Here is a 17,322-nt window from a genome sequence, read left to right as displayed (position 1 = left end):
AGCCCAGAGAATTCTTTAGAAAGAATTCATGCTGAGTCACTGGACCAAAATGGTCAAGAAGGAAAGGACAGTTAACTCCCTTTAAAAAAAAAATCAAATTATTGTCAAAAGTGATGTTGGTATAACAAACCACATGATATAGTTAGTATTAGTCTAAAATGGTTATAGAAATAATGGATGGGTGTTACATCATTTCCATGTGGATGGGAGGTATACAACTTAGAAAATACATTTTGTATTTAAAAAAGCAAGCAGGATGTTTAGCATTTATGATGTGTGTCTTCTGTGACCAAAGAGAGTTTCCCACATAGCTTTTTAAGAGGATAGGAGGACATGTAAGTAAATGTATTCTATAATGCTTTACTTTATTTTTTGGACCCACGCTGACTAAGGTCTTTGTTTTTACTCTACTTTTAAGAAGAAGTTGGAAAATATTTGACATACAACGACCTATACTTTTGCATCCAATTTTACCTTTGAAGGATCAAAATGCTTGGGGCTGGGGTTGTGGCTCAGTGGCAGAGCGCTTGTCTAGCACGTGTGAGGCACTGGGTTCAAACCTCAGCACCACATAAAAATAAATAAAATAAAGGTATTGTGTCCATTCACAAAAACAGTGTGACTTGATACTCATCTCCTACCCCACTTAAAAAAAAAAAAGAATCAAAATGCTGAGATTTAAAGACAAACTATGAAAGTTATATTTAAAAACACATCTAAAGTCATGTGTTTTTATATAAAATCTCAGCAGTGAAGAAAAGTGACAAATGAAGTGCATGTAATAGTTAGAATAGTAAACATTTAATAGCCCATATACAGACAGAATTATCAGAAATTAATAAAGATTAATAAATCAGTAGGAAGTAAAGCACAGTTGCATGACTATCCAACTCCCATATGAAAATGTACTTAATCTCTAATTATATAACGTTAAAATAACCTGTGCCATGCAGGGGGTAGTCGATGAATACATTGATACTTTACTTTCTGAAACAATTATGAGAAGAAACTATAATAAAGCCATGCAAAGTGCGGTGGCTTTATTGCAGCAGTTTTACTTCTTGGTGTTTGTGGTTTAAAAACAAGAAAAACATCATGATCATCATCATTGTACCCTAAGATTTAACTATGAAGATGATTATTACATCATTGCTTTTGATACCATACAAATGGAAGTAATTCTAAATGTGCAACCACAGGGCCATTGGATAAATAAACTGGGGTACGTGCATAAAATTCAGCGTTACATAGCAAATGGAAAAGATGCTATGAAAGAGAAGAATTCAGAATGACAAGAGAGTACTTAAAATGTGTGCGATGCAAAAGTGGACAAGAAACAATATGCCTGTGTGATTCTATTTTAAACAAACAAGGAAGAAATATTGGGCAGGATAGGCTAGTCGGTGCAGCCCTGGAACAAAAAGCATAACTAACGAAAACTAAAAAGATAAAAAAAAATAAATAAATTTAAAAAAAGACTCAGAAGTTGGGGTGGCTTACGACGACAAAGTTTTAGTGCTCATTCATATTCCATTCTCGGAGCAGCAGGCAGTTCTGTTCCATATCTCCTCACTCTGTGACCCAGAGGTGACGCAGTCACTGTCTCAAACACTGCTTGTCACCATATCAGAGGAAAAGAGAGCTGGAGAACTGAACTGGTCCCATGGCACCACTTGTCACCCTGAGTCCTTGAAATGGGGCTGGTGAGACTGAGACTGCTGTGTTGAAGACATGCCTTTGCTAAGACTTTGTCCAAATAATCACAGAAACACTAAAAGGATGTGCAACCTCTCAGTTTTATAATATTGATTTCACTTAAAATGATACTTTGAATACAATAGGTTATAGAAATATATCATCAAAATTAATCTTACCTATTTCTTTTGGCCCATGAAAACTTCAGATAGCATACATAGCTCACACTTGTGGGAGACCAAGTGTTTTAGTCAGCTTCTTCACCCCTGCAAGGGAAAGACCCGGCCAGCACATTTGTAGAGCAGGAAAAGTTTATCTGGGGGCTTCTGGGTTTCGGAGGTCTCAGTCTGCAGACGGCCGGCTTCATTCCTAGGGGTTAGAGGTGAGGCTGAACATTATGGCAGAAGAGTGTGGCAGAGGGAAGCAGTCCCATAATGATCAGGAAGCAGAGACTCCACCTGTCCTATGCAAAATATAGACCCCATAGCCACGCCCCCAAAGCCCACCTCCTCCGGTCACATCCCACCTGCCTCCTGACTACTATCAGGGTGTCAACAACCAAATAATTTCTCCTCTGAACCTCCTCCATTGTCTCACATGTGACCTTACATCCAAACCATAACACAGTGTGGTCCACAGCAGTGGAAGGAGAGAGAAAGGCCACAATTAAGAAAATACTATGAGCAGAAGACTGGAAATGCAGCTCAGAGGTAGAGCACTTACCTACACGTATGAGACCATGGTTCTGTCCATCACCTGCACTGCAAACAAAAAATGAAAAACAAAATTCTATGGACAAAAAAATAAGGATCAGCAACAGTTCCGAGGAAAAAGCGAAAACACGTGCACACCGACATTTGCAAAAAGTAAATTTTGATTTGCTATTGAGCTGCATCTTATCTGTGCAATTCCATGTGCTATGCACCACAGTGAGGAGGAACAGGGATTTATTGACTGATCGGTTGATGGATATTTTTCTCCTGAGGGAAGCTGATGGGTCCGCCAGTGTATGTGTGCAGATATGTCCATACATATTGACAAACCTGGATTTACGCACTCCAAAAGCTTCGCCATCATTATTGCTGAATAATAAGATCCCCTGTGATTCTTACGTCTTTCTTTTTGCATATCTTTATTTGCAGATTATTTACAAGAAACAAACAATGTTCAAAATTACTCGTCATGCTTGTTGCTCAGGACTGAAAATAAAATGTGGTCATACTGATTTCAACTATAGGAAGAGAAGTTAGCAGGGTGTGCTTTCTAGAGGCAGGCTGTCTGTGTTCAAAATACCAGCAGCACTACCACCCTGAGCTTAACCTCTTGCTTATCCACCTGAAAGATGGGGATAGTATCAGTGCCTCCCTCGCAAAGTTGTATGTAAGACTTTAATGAGATTATATATGTAAAGAAACACCATCCAAAGAAACCTTTCCCTTAATGTTATCCATTCTTACTAAGTTCTAGATCTCTTTCCATTTTCAAATTTATAATGAGGACCAGAATCAGCGGAGACCCACTCCAGGATCCAGCTGATATTTGGAGAAGCATCGTATCACCTTCATCTAGTTCATTCTTCCCTTTGAAGAACTCTAACTGGGACATACACTTATTTCCCTCCTGTCAGAAGAAGCCATTGATTTGTCAGGAGAAAAGTACAAAGGCTTTCACATTTTTGCTACTCTGTCTCCTGAATTAACACTCCACTTTTGATTTTAAGAGAGCAAAACACCATTCAGTGTTTTAAGAGTGAATAAAATATACAAAAATGAGAATGACTTTGACTAGCTTATATCAATGTGAATGAACCTAATGAAATGAAATCCTGTATATTACTGCTTTCATTTTAAAGGGTTTTACCAACCTCAAATGAAGAGACAATTTTGTTTTATTCCCTTCAAATTTACAAATTAATATTTTTAAGAGGCGGCATTAATAAGCAGTTGAGTTGAAACCTATTAAAAACTATAAATGTTTCCTCCATTGTGGCTCAGAGTTTTGCTACATAAAACTGACAGAGTTGTAATAAAAATAGTAATATCATGCAATACTCTATTTGTATTTCTCAGTTCAGTTGCTTTTTATTTTCAAACTGTAGGCAACTAAGACATGCCTGAGTGAAGTTTTCTAAGAACAAAATAATTAACCCAACATTTATCCAAAATGCTAAACTTACTTGCATAATTCTTCAAATAAATATCCTACCTTTGATGGGGATGTACAAATGGTTTCAACCTGAGGCTTAAAAAGTTGTCATAAACTATACTGGTTAATCAAGAACACCTTGTAATTTGTTACACTTGAAATGTAGCTACCTAAGTTCCTGAATGTTTTAACAACATACCTGTAAATTTGCACAACCAAAACTCTACCTCCCAGAAGTTAAAAGATGGTGCCAACAGTCACAGAAAGTACGGGAAGGATAAAGCTCAAAAGCTGTTTCTCTACCCTCTGCACCCTCAAAGTGAAATCAAGAATTAAAAGAGGTTGTAGGTTTGGAACCCAATTAAAAAACACATTGGACTTCATTGTTTTACTAGTTGGTATTTAAAAAAAAAAATAGAACTTTCTGGTCAAACGTTTTAGTCCTTTGCCTCTTTTTAATTTTTTAATATGTGTGGTCTTATTTTAAAGTTTCATTGAGGTAATATATACATGCTTGCTCTAAACTGCAGATATTAAGGGATTTATTCATAACAGGCTAAATTTGTCTCTTGTGAAATACAAAAAAAAAGTGATTTAAAGTTGATGAGTCTATCAACTTTAAGTAAAATCCTCATTCAAATGTGATTGCTTTATAGGTTTAACTCTGGTCAGAGTAATTTGTGTTCTTTCTATATAATAAAACTGTTTATGCAAATGTGAAATTGTTGCTACTGCGGAATTTTTCTAACCATGTAAGGTTGTAATGTTAAACTCTCATTCAAGATCAAAATTCCACATATTTACAACCTACAAACATCCAAAATTCACACTTCAACATCTGTGTGCTGCCAGCTTCGACTGCAATCTATATCTTGCTTTTACAGAAGTGGAAAGAGAAAAAACTTGAAGTAAGTACAATTCAATAATTACATATTATATATTTATATTTACCAAATGTTTGCTCTGTATACATTCTATTAATTGATAACACTTAGAAACTGCATTAAGAACGCAAAAGTCCTTCAAGTTTGCAGGATTGTATAGCAGACTGTGGCTTATGTACGGAAAGCTTACCCAAAACATACACCGTGCCCAATTTCAAACGCAAACCCTGAGGATTTTTTCATCTATAATACGTAGTTTCTCTTCCCTTGATGACGTAACAGAAGATTTTCTAATGATGTATATTTTATGTTCTTAATAAAACCTTTATCTTCTTATATTTCCTCTCGTGGCAGAAGTCAAAAGTTTCTATATATCAATAGGCTAACTTCAAATTATGGCACTTAAAATTATTGTATTTCATGCTTTTTCCTTAGATCTTTTTAACATAGTTTAACTAATGTTTTTGTTTCTGTGCCAGAGAAAAATCAGTATGTGAATCATATTACGAATGGTTAAATCTCACACCTGTCTATCCATGCACAACCCCCAATTTCTTTTCAGACTGCCTTCATGGCCTCTGTTAGGCCTAGCACTGTATTCTGGTCCTGCTGATTTGGGAAGTAAAGAAGGAAAGCGATAGACATTTCAGAGACAGTGGATAAATGGTAGACTGCTGAGACATCAGTCAGTTGCCAACTAGGGTGGGTAAAAGAATTACAGGTTACACATGAGCACTGATGCTGGGCCTTATCTGACATATATCTGGTCACACAAGTGTCTTATTCTGTTTCAGGACTTACACTGTACCATCCTCAGTTACCATGGCTCTCTCCCCTGGTATTCTCGGTTTCCTGGTCCTGTTGCTACAGAATTCAGATCGGTGCTTCCTTGTCTAACATCACATACTAACCAGCGTGTTTAAAGGACCTCATTCATTTCTGCTGTAGAACACATAATCCTGATTCTGCCAGGAAGTCTCTGTATTGCCCTTAACCATTTAACTTCTCTGAGCCTGAGTCTGCTTCTTTGCAAAACATGAGCACATTGTAATAATACATAACATCTTCATTATTATTTGGTCATCATTACTTTGTAACCTCCACAGCATCTCACTGACTCAGATGAGTAATTTTTTTCATTTTTTTATTTTGGGGGGGGCACCAGGGATAGAACCTAGGGGCCCTCAACCACTGAGCCACATCCCTAGTCCTATTTTTTTGTATTTTACTTAGAGACAGGTATCACTGAGTTGCCTAGCGCCTCACTTTTTCTGAAACTGTCTTTAAACTTGCTATATTCCTGTATTAGTGACTACAACGCACGTGGAATATTGAGACAACTAAGTTACATATGGATGCCCAAACTCTCTGTCTTCCAACAAAGTTCCAATGAACTTTACTGGGAAGTTAAGTCTAAAAGGTGAAATACAGTAGGAATATATAGGAGGTGATGCATTTAAGTTTGGAAATTCTTTTCAGGAATAGAGCAGTTATACATTTGATGGGCATTTTTATTAAGCACCCACTAGGTCCAAGTTGGGCTCTAATAATACAAAGATTTTATTTAATGTCTCCATAAGTCTCACAGTATTGGTAAGGGAAAGGGGAGAGATGTGGATATTTAAACTAAGAAAGTACACATTAATATAATACAGATTTTGAGTACATAGTCTCTGAAAGCACAGAAAAAAATGGAAGAAAATAATTTAACTGGAGGGAGGTGGTGCAGATTTGGAAAACCTGAGGACTCCGAAGGGGAAAAAACTGTCAGACCTTTGCCTAGCAGCAGCTACTATCATTGATTCACCCGACTTCTTACTAAGATAATTACAAAGACAAAAAAGATGAGAATTCATACTTCCACCAACTCTAAGTTACAGATAATAAGTTGCAGCTCAGAGCCATAAAGCCAGGGGCATCCTGGCTTTTAACGACTAAACTATGCTGCCTCTCAGTCTAATAAATGACAGCATTCTGTTCCAGCTAAGCTTATTACACAATTGAGACACTAGGAGAACTATTAAATTAGAAAAAGCATTTTTTCTTCCATGAAATCTGTAAATAAAATAATACAGTGAGCATTTTTAGGACCAAAAACTTGAGGAATGATTTACTGTATCTTTCAAGGAACTGCTTAAACCTTGGAGGGGTTTTTTCCCCCTTTAATTGGTAAAGACCTAAGGCACTGAAAGGAGCTATTATCTGTCATTAAACTTCCCCTTTACATTCTTTTCCATGTAGAATCCAGGAATATTTCTGTGCCAGGTAGTTCCCAAAATTAGTACATAGAGTATACTCCTTACTTGTGTATGGAAGAAAAGACAAAAAGGAAATACTCTAAAATGCAGGATGAAATTTTAGGAATATTTTTTCCCTTTGGACTTTTTGCATATTTGATTTAATCTGCAAAGAACAGGTACTTTTTAATCCAATCAAAGAAATAGCTTGTATACTTGGGATTTTTTTATTCCATGGAATTATGATTTTTCTTTTTAAATACTCGGGGTGCGGGGGAGGAACTGCCAAAATGGCAAACAGGAAAAACTGGTATTTGTTGCTTTATCACATGCTTTATTTTCCCATATTTTCTAACATAAGCTTGACCATTTCCCAGATAGACTAAATATAAAGTCGTTAACTTATTAAGGTCACGTATTGATAAGGAATCATGTCAACAGAGGAGGGAAGCCCAGTGGAATCTGCCAGCAGAGGAAGGGGGTTCTGAGAGTCACTCCCCCCTGGGACGCAGCTGGTCAGAGAAAGACAGGGAGCTCAGTGAGACTAGCCGTCCCTAACTTGGAGGGGTAGAAGGGTGTGGGGCTAAGACATCGACTGAAGGTGTCCTCCCTAGAGGGGACAGGGATGCCTCTCGTGGACAGAAAGGACAGCCATGTGAACAGACTCCGCTTAGTACAGACCGAGGAGGCTGAGAAGATGAGCCCCCTAAGTTGGAGATGAGCATAGGGTGGAAAAATGAGTGGCGCCATTGCTTTAAACAAAATGGTGGACCAGGGAAGGGGATGGGTTTAAAATTCAAGATCAGCACGAGATGAGAGGGAGCTGGTGGCTTTTTTAACTGGCATGATGGGCGAACAGGAGCAGAATTGGAGAAATGTCTGGACCCTGGTGAGAACGTGGACCACTAGCCAACTGCTATAGATGTGGGCAGGACCCAGCCTGGATTCCTGAAGCTTCCTCAGCAGTAGAGCCAGGCGTTCTCACTTCAAGTCCATCATTCTGTCCCTTATTCAGATTCGAAGGGTCAGAACCCCACACCTCTGCTCCAGAGGACCTGAATTACAGCTGCCTCCTAAATGCAGTGAGGCTTGAATAAAAATTCAAAATGGGAATCTGGAATTCCACAAGGGATGGACACACCTTATGTGTCTATGAACTCCATCCAATCGGTGCTGAGCCTCTCAGTGTCTCCTGGGAAAGACAAGTGTCTCCTGTCATTCCAGGTCATTCTCCCAGAAGGTTCAATCCCTCTCTTTCTTCAGGACAATAATTTCAGAATTTCATCCACAACTATCCACAACTGTATTTATAGGGTTTTTTGTCCCCCCCCCCCGAAGAAGTAGCTCATTTCTTTTAAGTAAAAAACTGCTTCGTCTAAACTTACCTGAATTCGCACAACAGTCTGTAACTGAAGACTTGACTGCCGCCTGCTAGGAACTGGACTTCCTGAGAGTTGTGCCAGGAGCGAGCAGCCCCAGACAGGACGAGAATTCCATAGTGCCCCTTATTACTGGGTTTCAAACCTTTGGAAAACTTAGGATTTGATATTTGGCAGGAGGGCTAAGAGGTTGGTTAAAGAAAAAAGTGCAAACGCTCAGAACATTCCCAAAGATCGAGCTCGAGTCCAATTTACTCGGTTCTTTTTTCACACTGGAGCTAGCGAGGTTGCATTTTTTTTTTTTTTCCCCTGCTAACAACTCTCCCTTTATTCTATGGAATGTTTAATTTGCCCTTTGAAAGAAAGTATGATTTGTTCCATTTTTCCATGTGCAATTTCTATGCTATTTACAGACTAAGATAAGAATCAAGAAAGATTCATGTGCCAACAGCACAAATTCAAGGCAGAGAGAGGAAATCAGAGTCCTAAGCCCCAACTTGGAACGTCTATCCTAGCTGATTGTAGTCACTGAGACCTCCCCCGCTCCACGCTCTTCAGAGGCGGTGATACACTATGTGCTAACAGGGACGATTATCCCAAGCAGCCATTGAATCAAAGCGCAGTCTAAACCAAAATCAAAGAGTGTGTTTGGCACAGCATCACAACTTCTAGAGGATGTGCTGAACAAAGCAACCAAAAACTTAAAAAAAAAAAAAGTACAGTGTTAAGTCTAGTCAACCCTTATACCTAATGGGGGAGAGTGTGCTTTGCCAGTAAAGCTTGCCTATCCGCAAAGGACCTAAGCTGAAACTAATCCTTGTTGATAAAACAGACTGTATTTAACTAGGGTCTCTCTCTTTCCTTTTTTTTTTTTTTTTTTAATGGAAGTACAGAGCACTGGACCCATGCGCTCAGGGGACCCATGCGCTCAGGGGTAGGACACTTGCCTAGCAGGAACAAGGCCCTGGGTTTGATCCGCAGCCCCCCCAAAAATAAATACATAAATAAAAATAAGATAAATAGATATAGACTAAAAAAAAATTTCGAACTTCTAACCAAAACCAAAGTGATCAACAAAGTAAGCAAGTTATGAGAAAAACCAGTTCAAGGTGGTTTAAAAGCATCATTGTGTTAAGCCAAACTCCTTCTGGGCCCTGTCTAGGTAAGCATAGCCCTTTTCTCTCTCTCTTCATATCTCAGCTATGGGTTGTCGCCTGGATTCTCACCATCCCGAATGATTTGCTTTCTACTGCAATCTGTTCTCAGCTGTCAGGCCCAGCACAAGTGCCCACGGAGCTCACTCCTGCCGACCACCCCGCTCCCCAGCCACTTTTCACTCTGAGCATGCATGGATCTAATCAGTTCTTCACAGCACAGAGAATCTGCTTCTCATCTTCTCAGACAAGCATGTTAATTGCCATTACACTCACAGGCAGAATGTGAGTTTGCTTTTTCCCCTGCTCAGTACCTCCGCCTCCATCCGACATAAATGACACCCTCTACCTCATGGAAGCAAGTACAGGGCCCCCTTCTCTAACTGTGCACATTCCTTCCAACACACAGACAAAACCCACAGATTAACACACATACACCCCCATATTCACTTAAAGCGCACCACTACAATGATAGATGTCATGCATTATATTAACCACATCAGTTAATGGTAAATGGGACTGAAAAATATTAGAGGCTGGGGATGTAATTCAGTGGTGGAGCATTTGTCTTGCTTACAGGAGACCCTGGGTTTGATCCCCAGCACTAGAAAAATAAGAAAAGGAAGAAAGAGAAAAGAGAGAAGGAAAGAGAAGAGAAAGAAAAGAAATAGAGGTAGAGAGAGAGGAGAGGAGAGAAGGAGGGAAGGAGAGAGGAAAGGAATGGAAGAAAGGGAGGAAAGAGAGAGAGAGGGTGGAAGGGAAGGAGGGAAGGGGAAATATTAGCTGGAGCATCCGAATGTGGGAGGACAGCATCTTCTGATAGGGTCGGTCTTCCGGAAACGCTTATCCCAAATAATTCTGACCCTAATTTCTTTCCCTGCTTCTGACTCTTGGACAGCAGTGCTTTATGAGCAAGAAAGACCTTCCCCTCATCCTTCTTTAAATGTCAAGAGCAAATTCTTACATGTAGCCAGTACGGAGTACTCCAAGTCAGTGCCCTGTCGTAAGATGAGATTATAAGGCTACTTGACATGGACATTGTCAAACAAAATAAAGAGAAGACTCCCGAGAAAGAAACCTTGATCTGGAAACAAAGAAGAGGACAACAATCCCTTTCTGTGCTCGTTGGAGCTAGCGACCTCTGAGTGGTCAGTGGTGGACATCACTATATAAAAATAGTCTTAAGATCATAGTCAACTACTGTCATGTATAACTAAAAAGAACCAACAACAAAAAAAGATCATAATCGACGGTTTCATGAACAAGTAGCAAGAGGAAAAACGAGTGTTAAAGGTAAGACCAGCTATTTGGCTGTACTGGGGTAGTTCCTGAACCCATCATTTGTGACCTAGCATGTTCTCCCTATGACCTCTCATCTCTGCTTTAGATGATAAGGACAAGAATATTCTGTATTGGTGTGATCAACATCCACAAAGCCACAGCTCCCTTCCAGTTCTTGGGGGAAACACTGTCATTACCCAACTCTGAAGGAAGGTGAAAATACTGAACCACTATTGAGTGGACAAGTACTCCACATTGATAATCAAATGAACAGTATCGCTTTATGAATATTTTAAAATAATAATTAAAGTATTTGTTATAAAATGATTGTTGATGGTGACATTTCATTTCTTATATTTCCATCTCCAAGACTTTCAAGTTCATTTCAGTCTCTGGGAGTAGTCACCTAAAGGAAACCTACTCAAAAGAATTTGTCACTGTGACCAAAATACCTGACACAGTCATCTTAAAGGAAGGAAGACTGATTTGGGCTCATAGGTTCAGAGGTTTCAGTCCATGGTCAACTAACTCCTACGGTGAGGCAGAACATCATGGTGGAAGGGTGGGAGGATGTGGCAGAGGAAAGTTGTTTAGTCATGGCAGCCAGTTAGCAGAGAGAGAGAGAGAGAGAGAGAGAGAGAGAGAGAGAGAGGAAGAGACTGTGGACAAGATAAACCCTTCCAAGCCACACCCCAGTGCCCCACTTCCTCCAAAAGGCCTCACCTCTTCCACCACCTCCCATGGTCCATTCCTCCATGATGGATTAATCCTTGGATAATCCAATCACCTCCTACAAACCCCACCTCTGAACACTGCTGCATTGGGAACCAAGCCTTCAACACATGAACCTCTGGGGCTATTCCATCCAAAACATAACATTCTCCTAACATTACCCCACGTCCAGTCATAGAACAAAAGCAGACCAACTGAAAGTGTTCCAAGTTCTCCAATTATTAAGAAGTTGGCAATCTTCAAAATGAACTCTTACACATTACCCATCGATGGCCAAGGAAGAAGTAACGAACTAAGAACTCCCACATTGATGCAGAGAATATGAATCAGGGCAAACTTACTGGAGAGCAGATTGTCCACACGGATCAAGATTCTGACAAACGTTCTTATCCTTTGCCCTAATAATCACGCTTCTTGGAATTTCGCCCAAGGGAATTAACAAAGAAGCAAACAGAGAATTATGTACGAGGATGTTCGTTGCAATGCTATTTATAATAGCAAAAAAAAAGTGCCTAATTAAACAACAATAAGGAGTTGGTTAAGTAAATCCCAGTAAATCCATAGAACAGAACGCTCTTTGGTCACTAAAATTCACATGTTCCGAGGGTGTAACATGGCTCAAGGAAATGCTGAAAGATAAAGTTGAGCACATTAAATGTAATGCAACTCCAATTTCATAAATACTTACACAGGCATACATCTATATACAGACATAGGTCTATATAAAAAGTGGAAGAAAGAAAAATACATCGATGGGATTTACTAACACCCAAGGAATGAGATAAAACCTTTACAGAACTTCTTTTATTCCATCATCAAAATAATTCACTGGTTGGATGCTATTTTAATCTCTATTTTAACAGTGAGATAACCAGAGGAAAGAGAGATGAAATTGCCTAAAGCCACCCTCAGCTGCTAAGTTAGGTAGCCAATGTTTGATCCTATAGATCACAGCCTACTGTGTTGTTTTATGGGTTATTTTTTCCCCTCATATTATTTTTGTATTTTTCCAAATTTTTTCAATAAACATTTTACTTTTATGACCGCACTTTAAAAGGTTTTTAATGGTGTGCAAAATGAGAGTAATTGGCATAATTATTGAAATTAAACTATTATATTCTTATTGAACTGAATGGAATATTTTTGATTTGTTAAAAGCAGAACACAGCATTACTTTTTTCTTTTTTTAGCTATTCATTATTTAGATTCTGAAAATACACTACTTGCTTTGCCTTTTATATATTTTGGCACTTTCATATTTAATATGGCATTTTCTGAAGCAGGAGAGATACATTGATGTAGGAATATTTTTAAAAGACAAGTGAAAATACAGAAAGAGATCTTTCTAGGTGTCTTCAATCATCTTAATAGAAGGTAAGGTCAGTTGCTCAGAGTGAGCTGGGCAGGGGCAGAAATTGAAGTCAAAGAAAGTAAAAGATCTGAATGAAACATCCACAGCAGTATGAGCCAATTAGAAGGTAATAAAGGATGGTGTATTATCATTATTAATAATGGTAACGGGCTGGGGTTGTGGCTCAGTGGTAGAGCGCTTGCCTAGCACGTGAGAGGCACTGGGTTCCATCCTCAGCACCATATAAAAATAAATAAAGTAAAGGCAGATACAACTAAAAAAAATTTTTGTTTTAAATAATGGTACAAAGTATAAACAAGGAGGATACATTGCAGCTTTGTGGATGCCTGCGTGGAGGTGGGGGGGTTGGAGAGTCTGGCTAATGACTGATGAGTTTGTCCACAGAGCAGCAGCCGGACCGCAGTTGGTTATGGCCGGGAAGACTGCTGCAAGAAAGGTGTGTGTCTCGGAGCTGCTAAGAGGTGCTTGCTGAGTCATGGGCCCTGGTGGTCAAGGGCGTGGTGGCCAAGGGAAAGGGGCAGGTTTAGACAATTCTCACAGTGGACTGACGGCTGGAACTGCCTGGTGTTGTAGAAGTTAAGAAGGAAGAATCTAGAAATGGACGCTGGGAAGCCCCGGGCAGGGGAGAGATCCCACACACGGGTTCTGGCATCCTCTAGGGAGAGAGCTGAGGTCCAGCAGGCACTGGTAGCCGTGAGCCACCCTGAGTTTCTCTCAGGTCTGGAGTCTGGGAGCCCGAGATCAAGATGCCGTCAGAGGTGGGGTGCTGATCCGCGGTTAGCACCTCCTTACTGCGTGCTGCCAGGGTGGGAGGGGCAGCAAGCTTGCCGGAGCCCCTTCTAAGGGCGACAGTCCATGCCTGAGGATCCCACTCTCATGACCTAATCACTTCCCAAAGTCACTACTTCCCAATAGCATCTCCTTGGGGATCAGGATTTCAGTATTTGAAATTTAGGGGTTCATAAATATTCGGGACATAGAAGAGGGCTGCAAGGTTATTTTTCTCCTCTAGGCCTCTAATTTCTAAATTTTCTCACAAAGGGAGATGTTTTAAATCCACTTTAGTGGCTCCACCTCAGCACCCCCCAAACAGCCCCCCAGGTGACCAGGCCCTTCTACGTTCCCCACCCCGCTTCTTTCCTCCCCAGCAGTCCACATGCGTGACCCTGTGTGTGCGCACACGGAATGGCTACCTTGGTCTTTGGTTCTGGTTCCTGATCTTTATGCCCTGGGTAAGCTTCAGTGCCCAACCTGTGATCCTTAATCAAGGCATCTCAACCACCTTTCAAGGCCCTTCAAACAAGCAGACACCTCTCTCCAGCTTTCCTCCATCTCTCCCTGGGGTCATACTCAGCAAACGAGTCTGCAAGTCCGTAGTTCTTCGAATCGCTCTGCATTCTCACGCCCCAGGCTGTAGAGGTGGGTGCATATCGCTTTCCTCCACCAAAACCTAAACTTCAACACGCCCAGAACGTCCTCCTTGGTATTTCTGTTTCTACTTGTCCTGAAACCCCCAGGTTTGTAGCCCCTTACGTCTACCATGTAATAAGCATGCAACAAATATTTATTGAATTGATTTGAAAATATATCCTGGGGCACAAGGAGAAGGTTAATTTCCTTCTTTCTGTTTGGCTGATGACCTCTTGGGTGAGGAAGGCTAACCTCCATAGGAAAATGAATGGACAACGGAAGTGTCTTTAGAGAAAGCAAGAAGTCCTGAGTCATGTTAAAAATTTGAATCAGGAGATTAAAAATGCGTTTCTGATCTATAGGTTCTGCCCACCATGGGGCAGAAAGATCCCAGGAGATAGACCAGGGTCTGGGGAAGGTGAAAAGATTGGGAATGTGACTGAGGCTAGTAGGATCAAGAAAGGCACGCTCCAGCCTTCTCTCACTCGGCTGGGTGTGCAAAGTGGAATGGAAATGAGGAAGAAGGGTTTGGGATGCAGCTCATGTACTGCACTTGCCTGGTGTGCATGAGGCCCTGCCTTTGGGAAGAAGGAAGAAAGAACGAGGAGGAAGAGGAGGAGGGGAGGAGGAGGAGGGAGGAAAGAGGGAGGGGGAGGAGGGGGGAGGAGGAGAAGGAAGGGGCAGGGAGAGAAGGAGGGGGAGGAGGAGGTGGCCCCCATGATTAACAGGCAGAAAAAGAGAAGCACCTGTGGGGGTTTTAGGAGACAATCCAGTCACTGGGAAGAGAAGTAAATTTTGTGAATATCGAGCCCTGGTTCAACCCATGCACTTAACCTATCAAGGACAGACTCCAGTATAGGAAGGGAACACATTCTTGGATTCAGAATTCAAATCTCCTAACCCGTATGATGTTAACTAGAATTGCTGACAAAGTATTTAAATCCAAATATTTAGTTTTATTTTCCCATAGTCTAATCTGGCTTCTTTTTTTTTATTGTAAACAAATGGGATACATGTTGTTTCTCTGTTTGTACATGGAGTCAAGGCATACCATTTGTGTAATCATAAATTTACATAGGGTGATGTTGGTTGATTCATTCTGTTATTTTTCCCCTTCCCCCCACCCCTCCCATCCCTCTTTTCCCTCTATACAGTCCTTCCTTCCCCCATTCTTGCCCCCCTCCCTAACCCTCACTCTAACCCTAAAACTAACCCCTCCCACGCCCCATTATGTATCATCATCCACTTATCAGCGAGATCATTCTTCCTTTGGTTTTTTGAGATTGGCTTATCTCACTTAGCATGATATTCTCCAATTTCGTCCATTTGCCTGCAAATGCCATAATTTTATCATTCTTTATGGCTGAGTAATATTCCATTGTATATATATGCCACAGTTTCTTTATCCATTCATCAACTGAAGGGCATCTAGGTTGGTTCCACAATCTGGCTATGGTGAATTGAGCAGCAATGAACATTGATGTGGCTGTATCCCTGTAGTATGCTGATTGTAAGTCCTTTGGGTGTAGGCCAAGGAGTGGGATAGCTGGGTCAAATGGTAGTTCCATTCCAAGTTTTCTAAGGAATCTCCATACTGCCTTCCAGAGTGGCTGCACTAATTTGCAACCCCACCAGCAATGTATGAGTGTACCTTTTTCTCCACATCCTCGCCAACACCTGTTGTTGCTTGTATTCTTGATAATCGCCATTCTGATTGGGGTGAGATGGAATCTTAGGGTGGTTTTGATTTGCATTTCTCTTATTACTAGAGATGTTGAACATTTTTCCATATGTTTGTTGATTGTTTGTAGGTCTTCTTCTGTGAAGTGTCTGCTCATTTCCTTAGACCATTTGTCGATTGGGTTATTTGTAGTCTTGGTGTTGAGTTTTTTGAGTTCTTTATAGATTCTGGAGATTAGTGCTCTATCTGAAGTATGATTGGCAAAGATTTTCTCCCACTCTGTAGGCTCTTTCTTCGCATTGCTGATAGTTTCCTTTGCTGAGAGAAAGCTTTTTAGTTTGAATCTATCCCAGTTGTTGATTCTTGCTTTTATTTCTTGTGCTATGGGAGTCCTGTTGAGGAAGTCTGGTCCTAAGCCGACAAGTTGAAGCTCTGGACCTACTTTTTCTTCTATAAGATGCAAGATCTCTGGTCTGATTCCGAGGTCCTTAATCCATTTTGAGTTTAGTTTCGTGCACAGTGAGAGATATGGGTTTAGTTTCATTTTGTTGCATATGGTTTTCCAGTTTTCCCAGCACCATTTGTTGAAGAGGCTATCTTTTCTCCATTGCATATTTTTGGCCCCTTTGTCTAGTATGAGAAAATCATATTTATTTGGGTTTGTGTCCATGTCCTCTATTCTGTACCATTGATCTACCTGTCTATTTTGGTACCAATACCATGCCGTTTTTGTTACTATTGCTTTGTAGTACAGTTGAAGTTAATCTGGCTTCTTTAAACTACCTGTAGTCACTCTGTTCACTAAAATTTCAAGTGAGAAATCAAATCCTCTGGAGTATTTTTTTTCTGTCCTCTATTTAAGACATGCAGGGACTATATCCTAACGGTAATAGCTTATAGTGTCCTGCAGCTGGTATTGGGGAGTCTATTATCCACACTAACATTTTCCTAGAAAGCTACAGTTTTAAAATGGGATCATTTAACATATTCAGTATTGCCTATTTATACCCATGTAAACCGATGCTCCCAGAGTAACCAAAGTTAAAAATGTTAATATAAACATTATGCCTCTTTTAATTGCAATGGACACATTCCTAAGTAATTTAATTCCAACAAGACCCCTTACCAATAAACAAAGAACACATTTTTGGCGGCTTCCCTATCCAGTCAAAGCAAATGACTTTCACAGCAAAGACCAGCGAGCTGCCCCACGTACTTTATGTTTTGAAGCCAAAGTTGTAGACACAGACTCTGGTTCAAGGCCAATCGTATACTAGTTCTCAGAACATCTAGAAACTGAAAAGAGTGGCTGTACTTGGATACCTCCAGGATGTGTGGGTCACACAGCAAAA

The sequence above is a fragment of the Sciurus carolinensis genome, chromosome 13 (genome assembly GCF_902686445.1).
Source record: "Sciurus carolinensis chromosome 13, mSciCar1.2, whole genome shotgun sequence".
In the NCBI taxonomy this organism is placed as follows: Eukaryota; Metazoa; Chordata; class Mammalia; order Rodentia; family Sciuridae; genus Sciurus; species Sciurus carolinensis.
The sequence above is the reverse complement of the archived record's forward strand: the minus strand, read 5'-3'. Positions refer to the sequence as shown.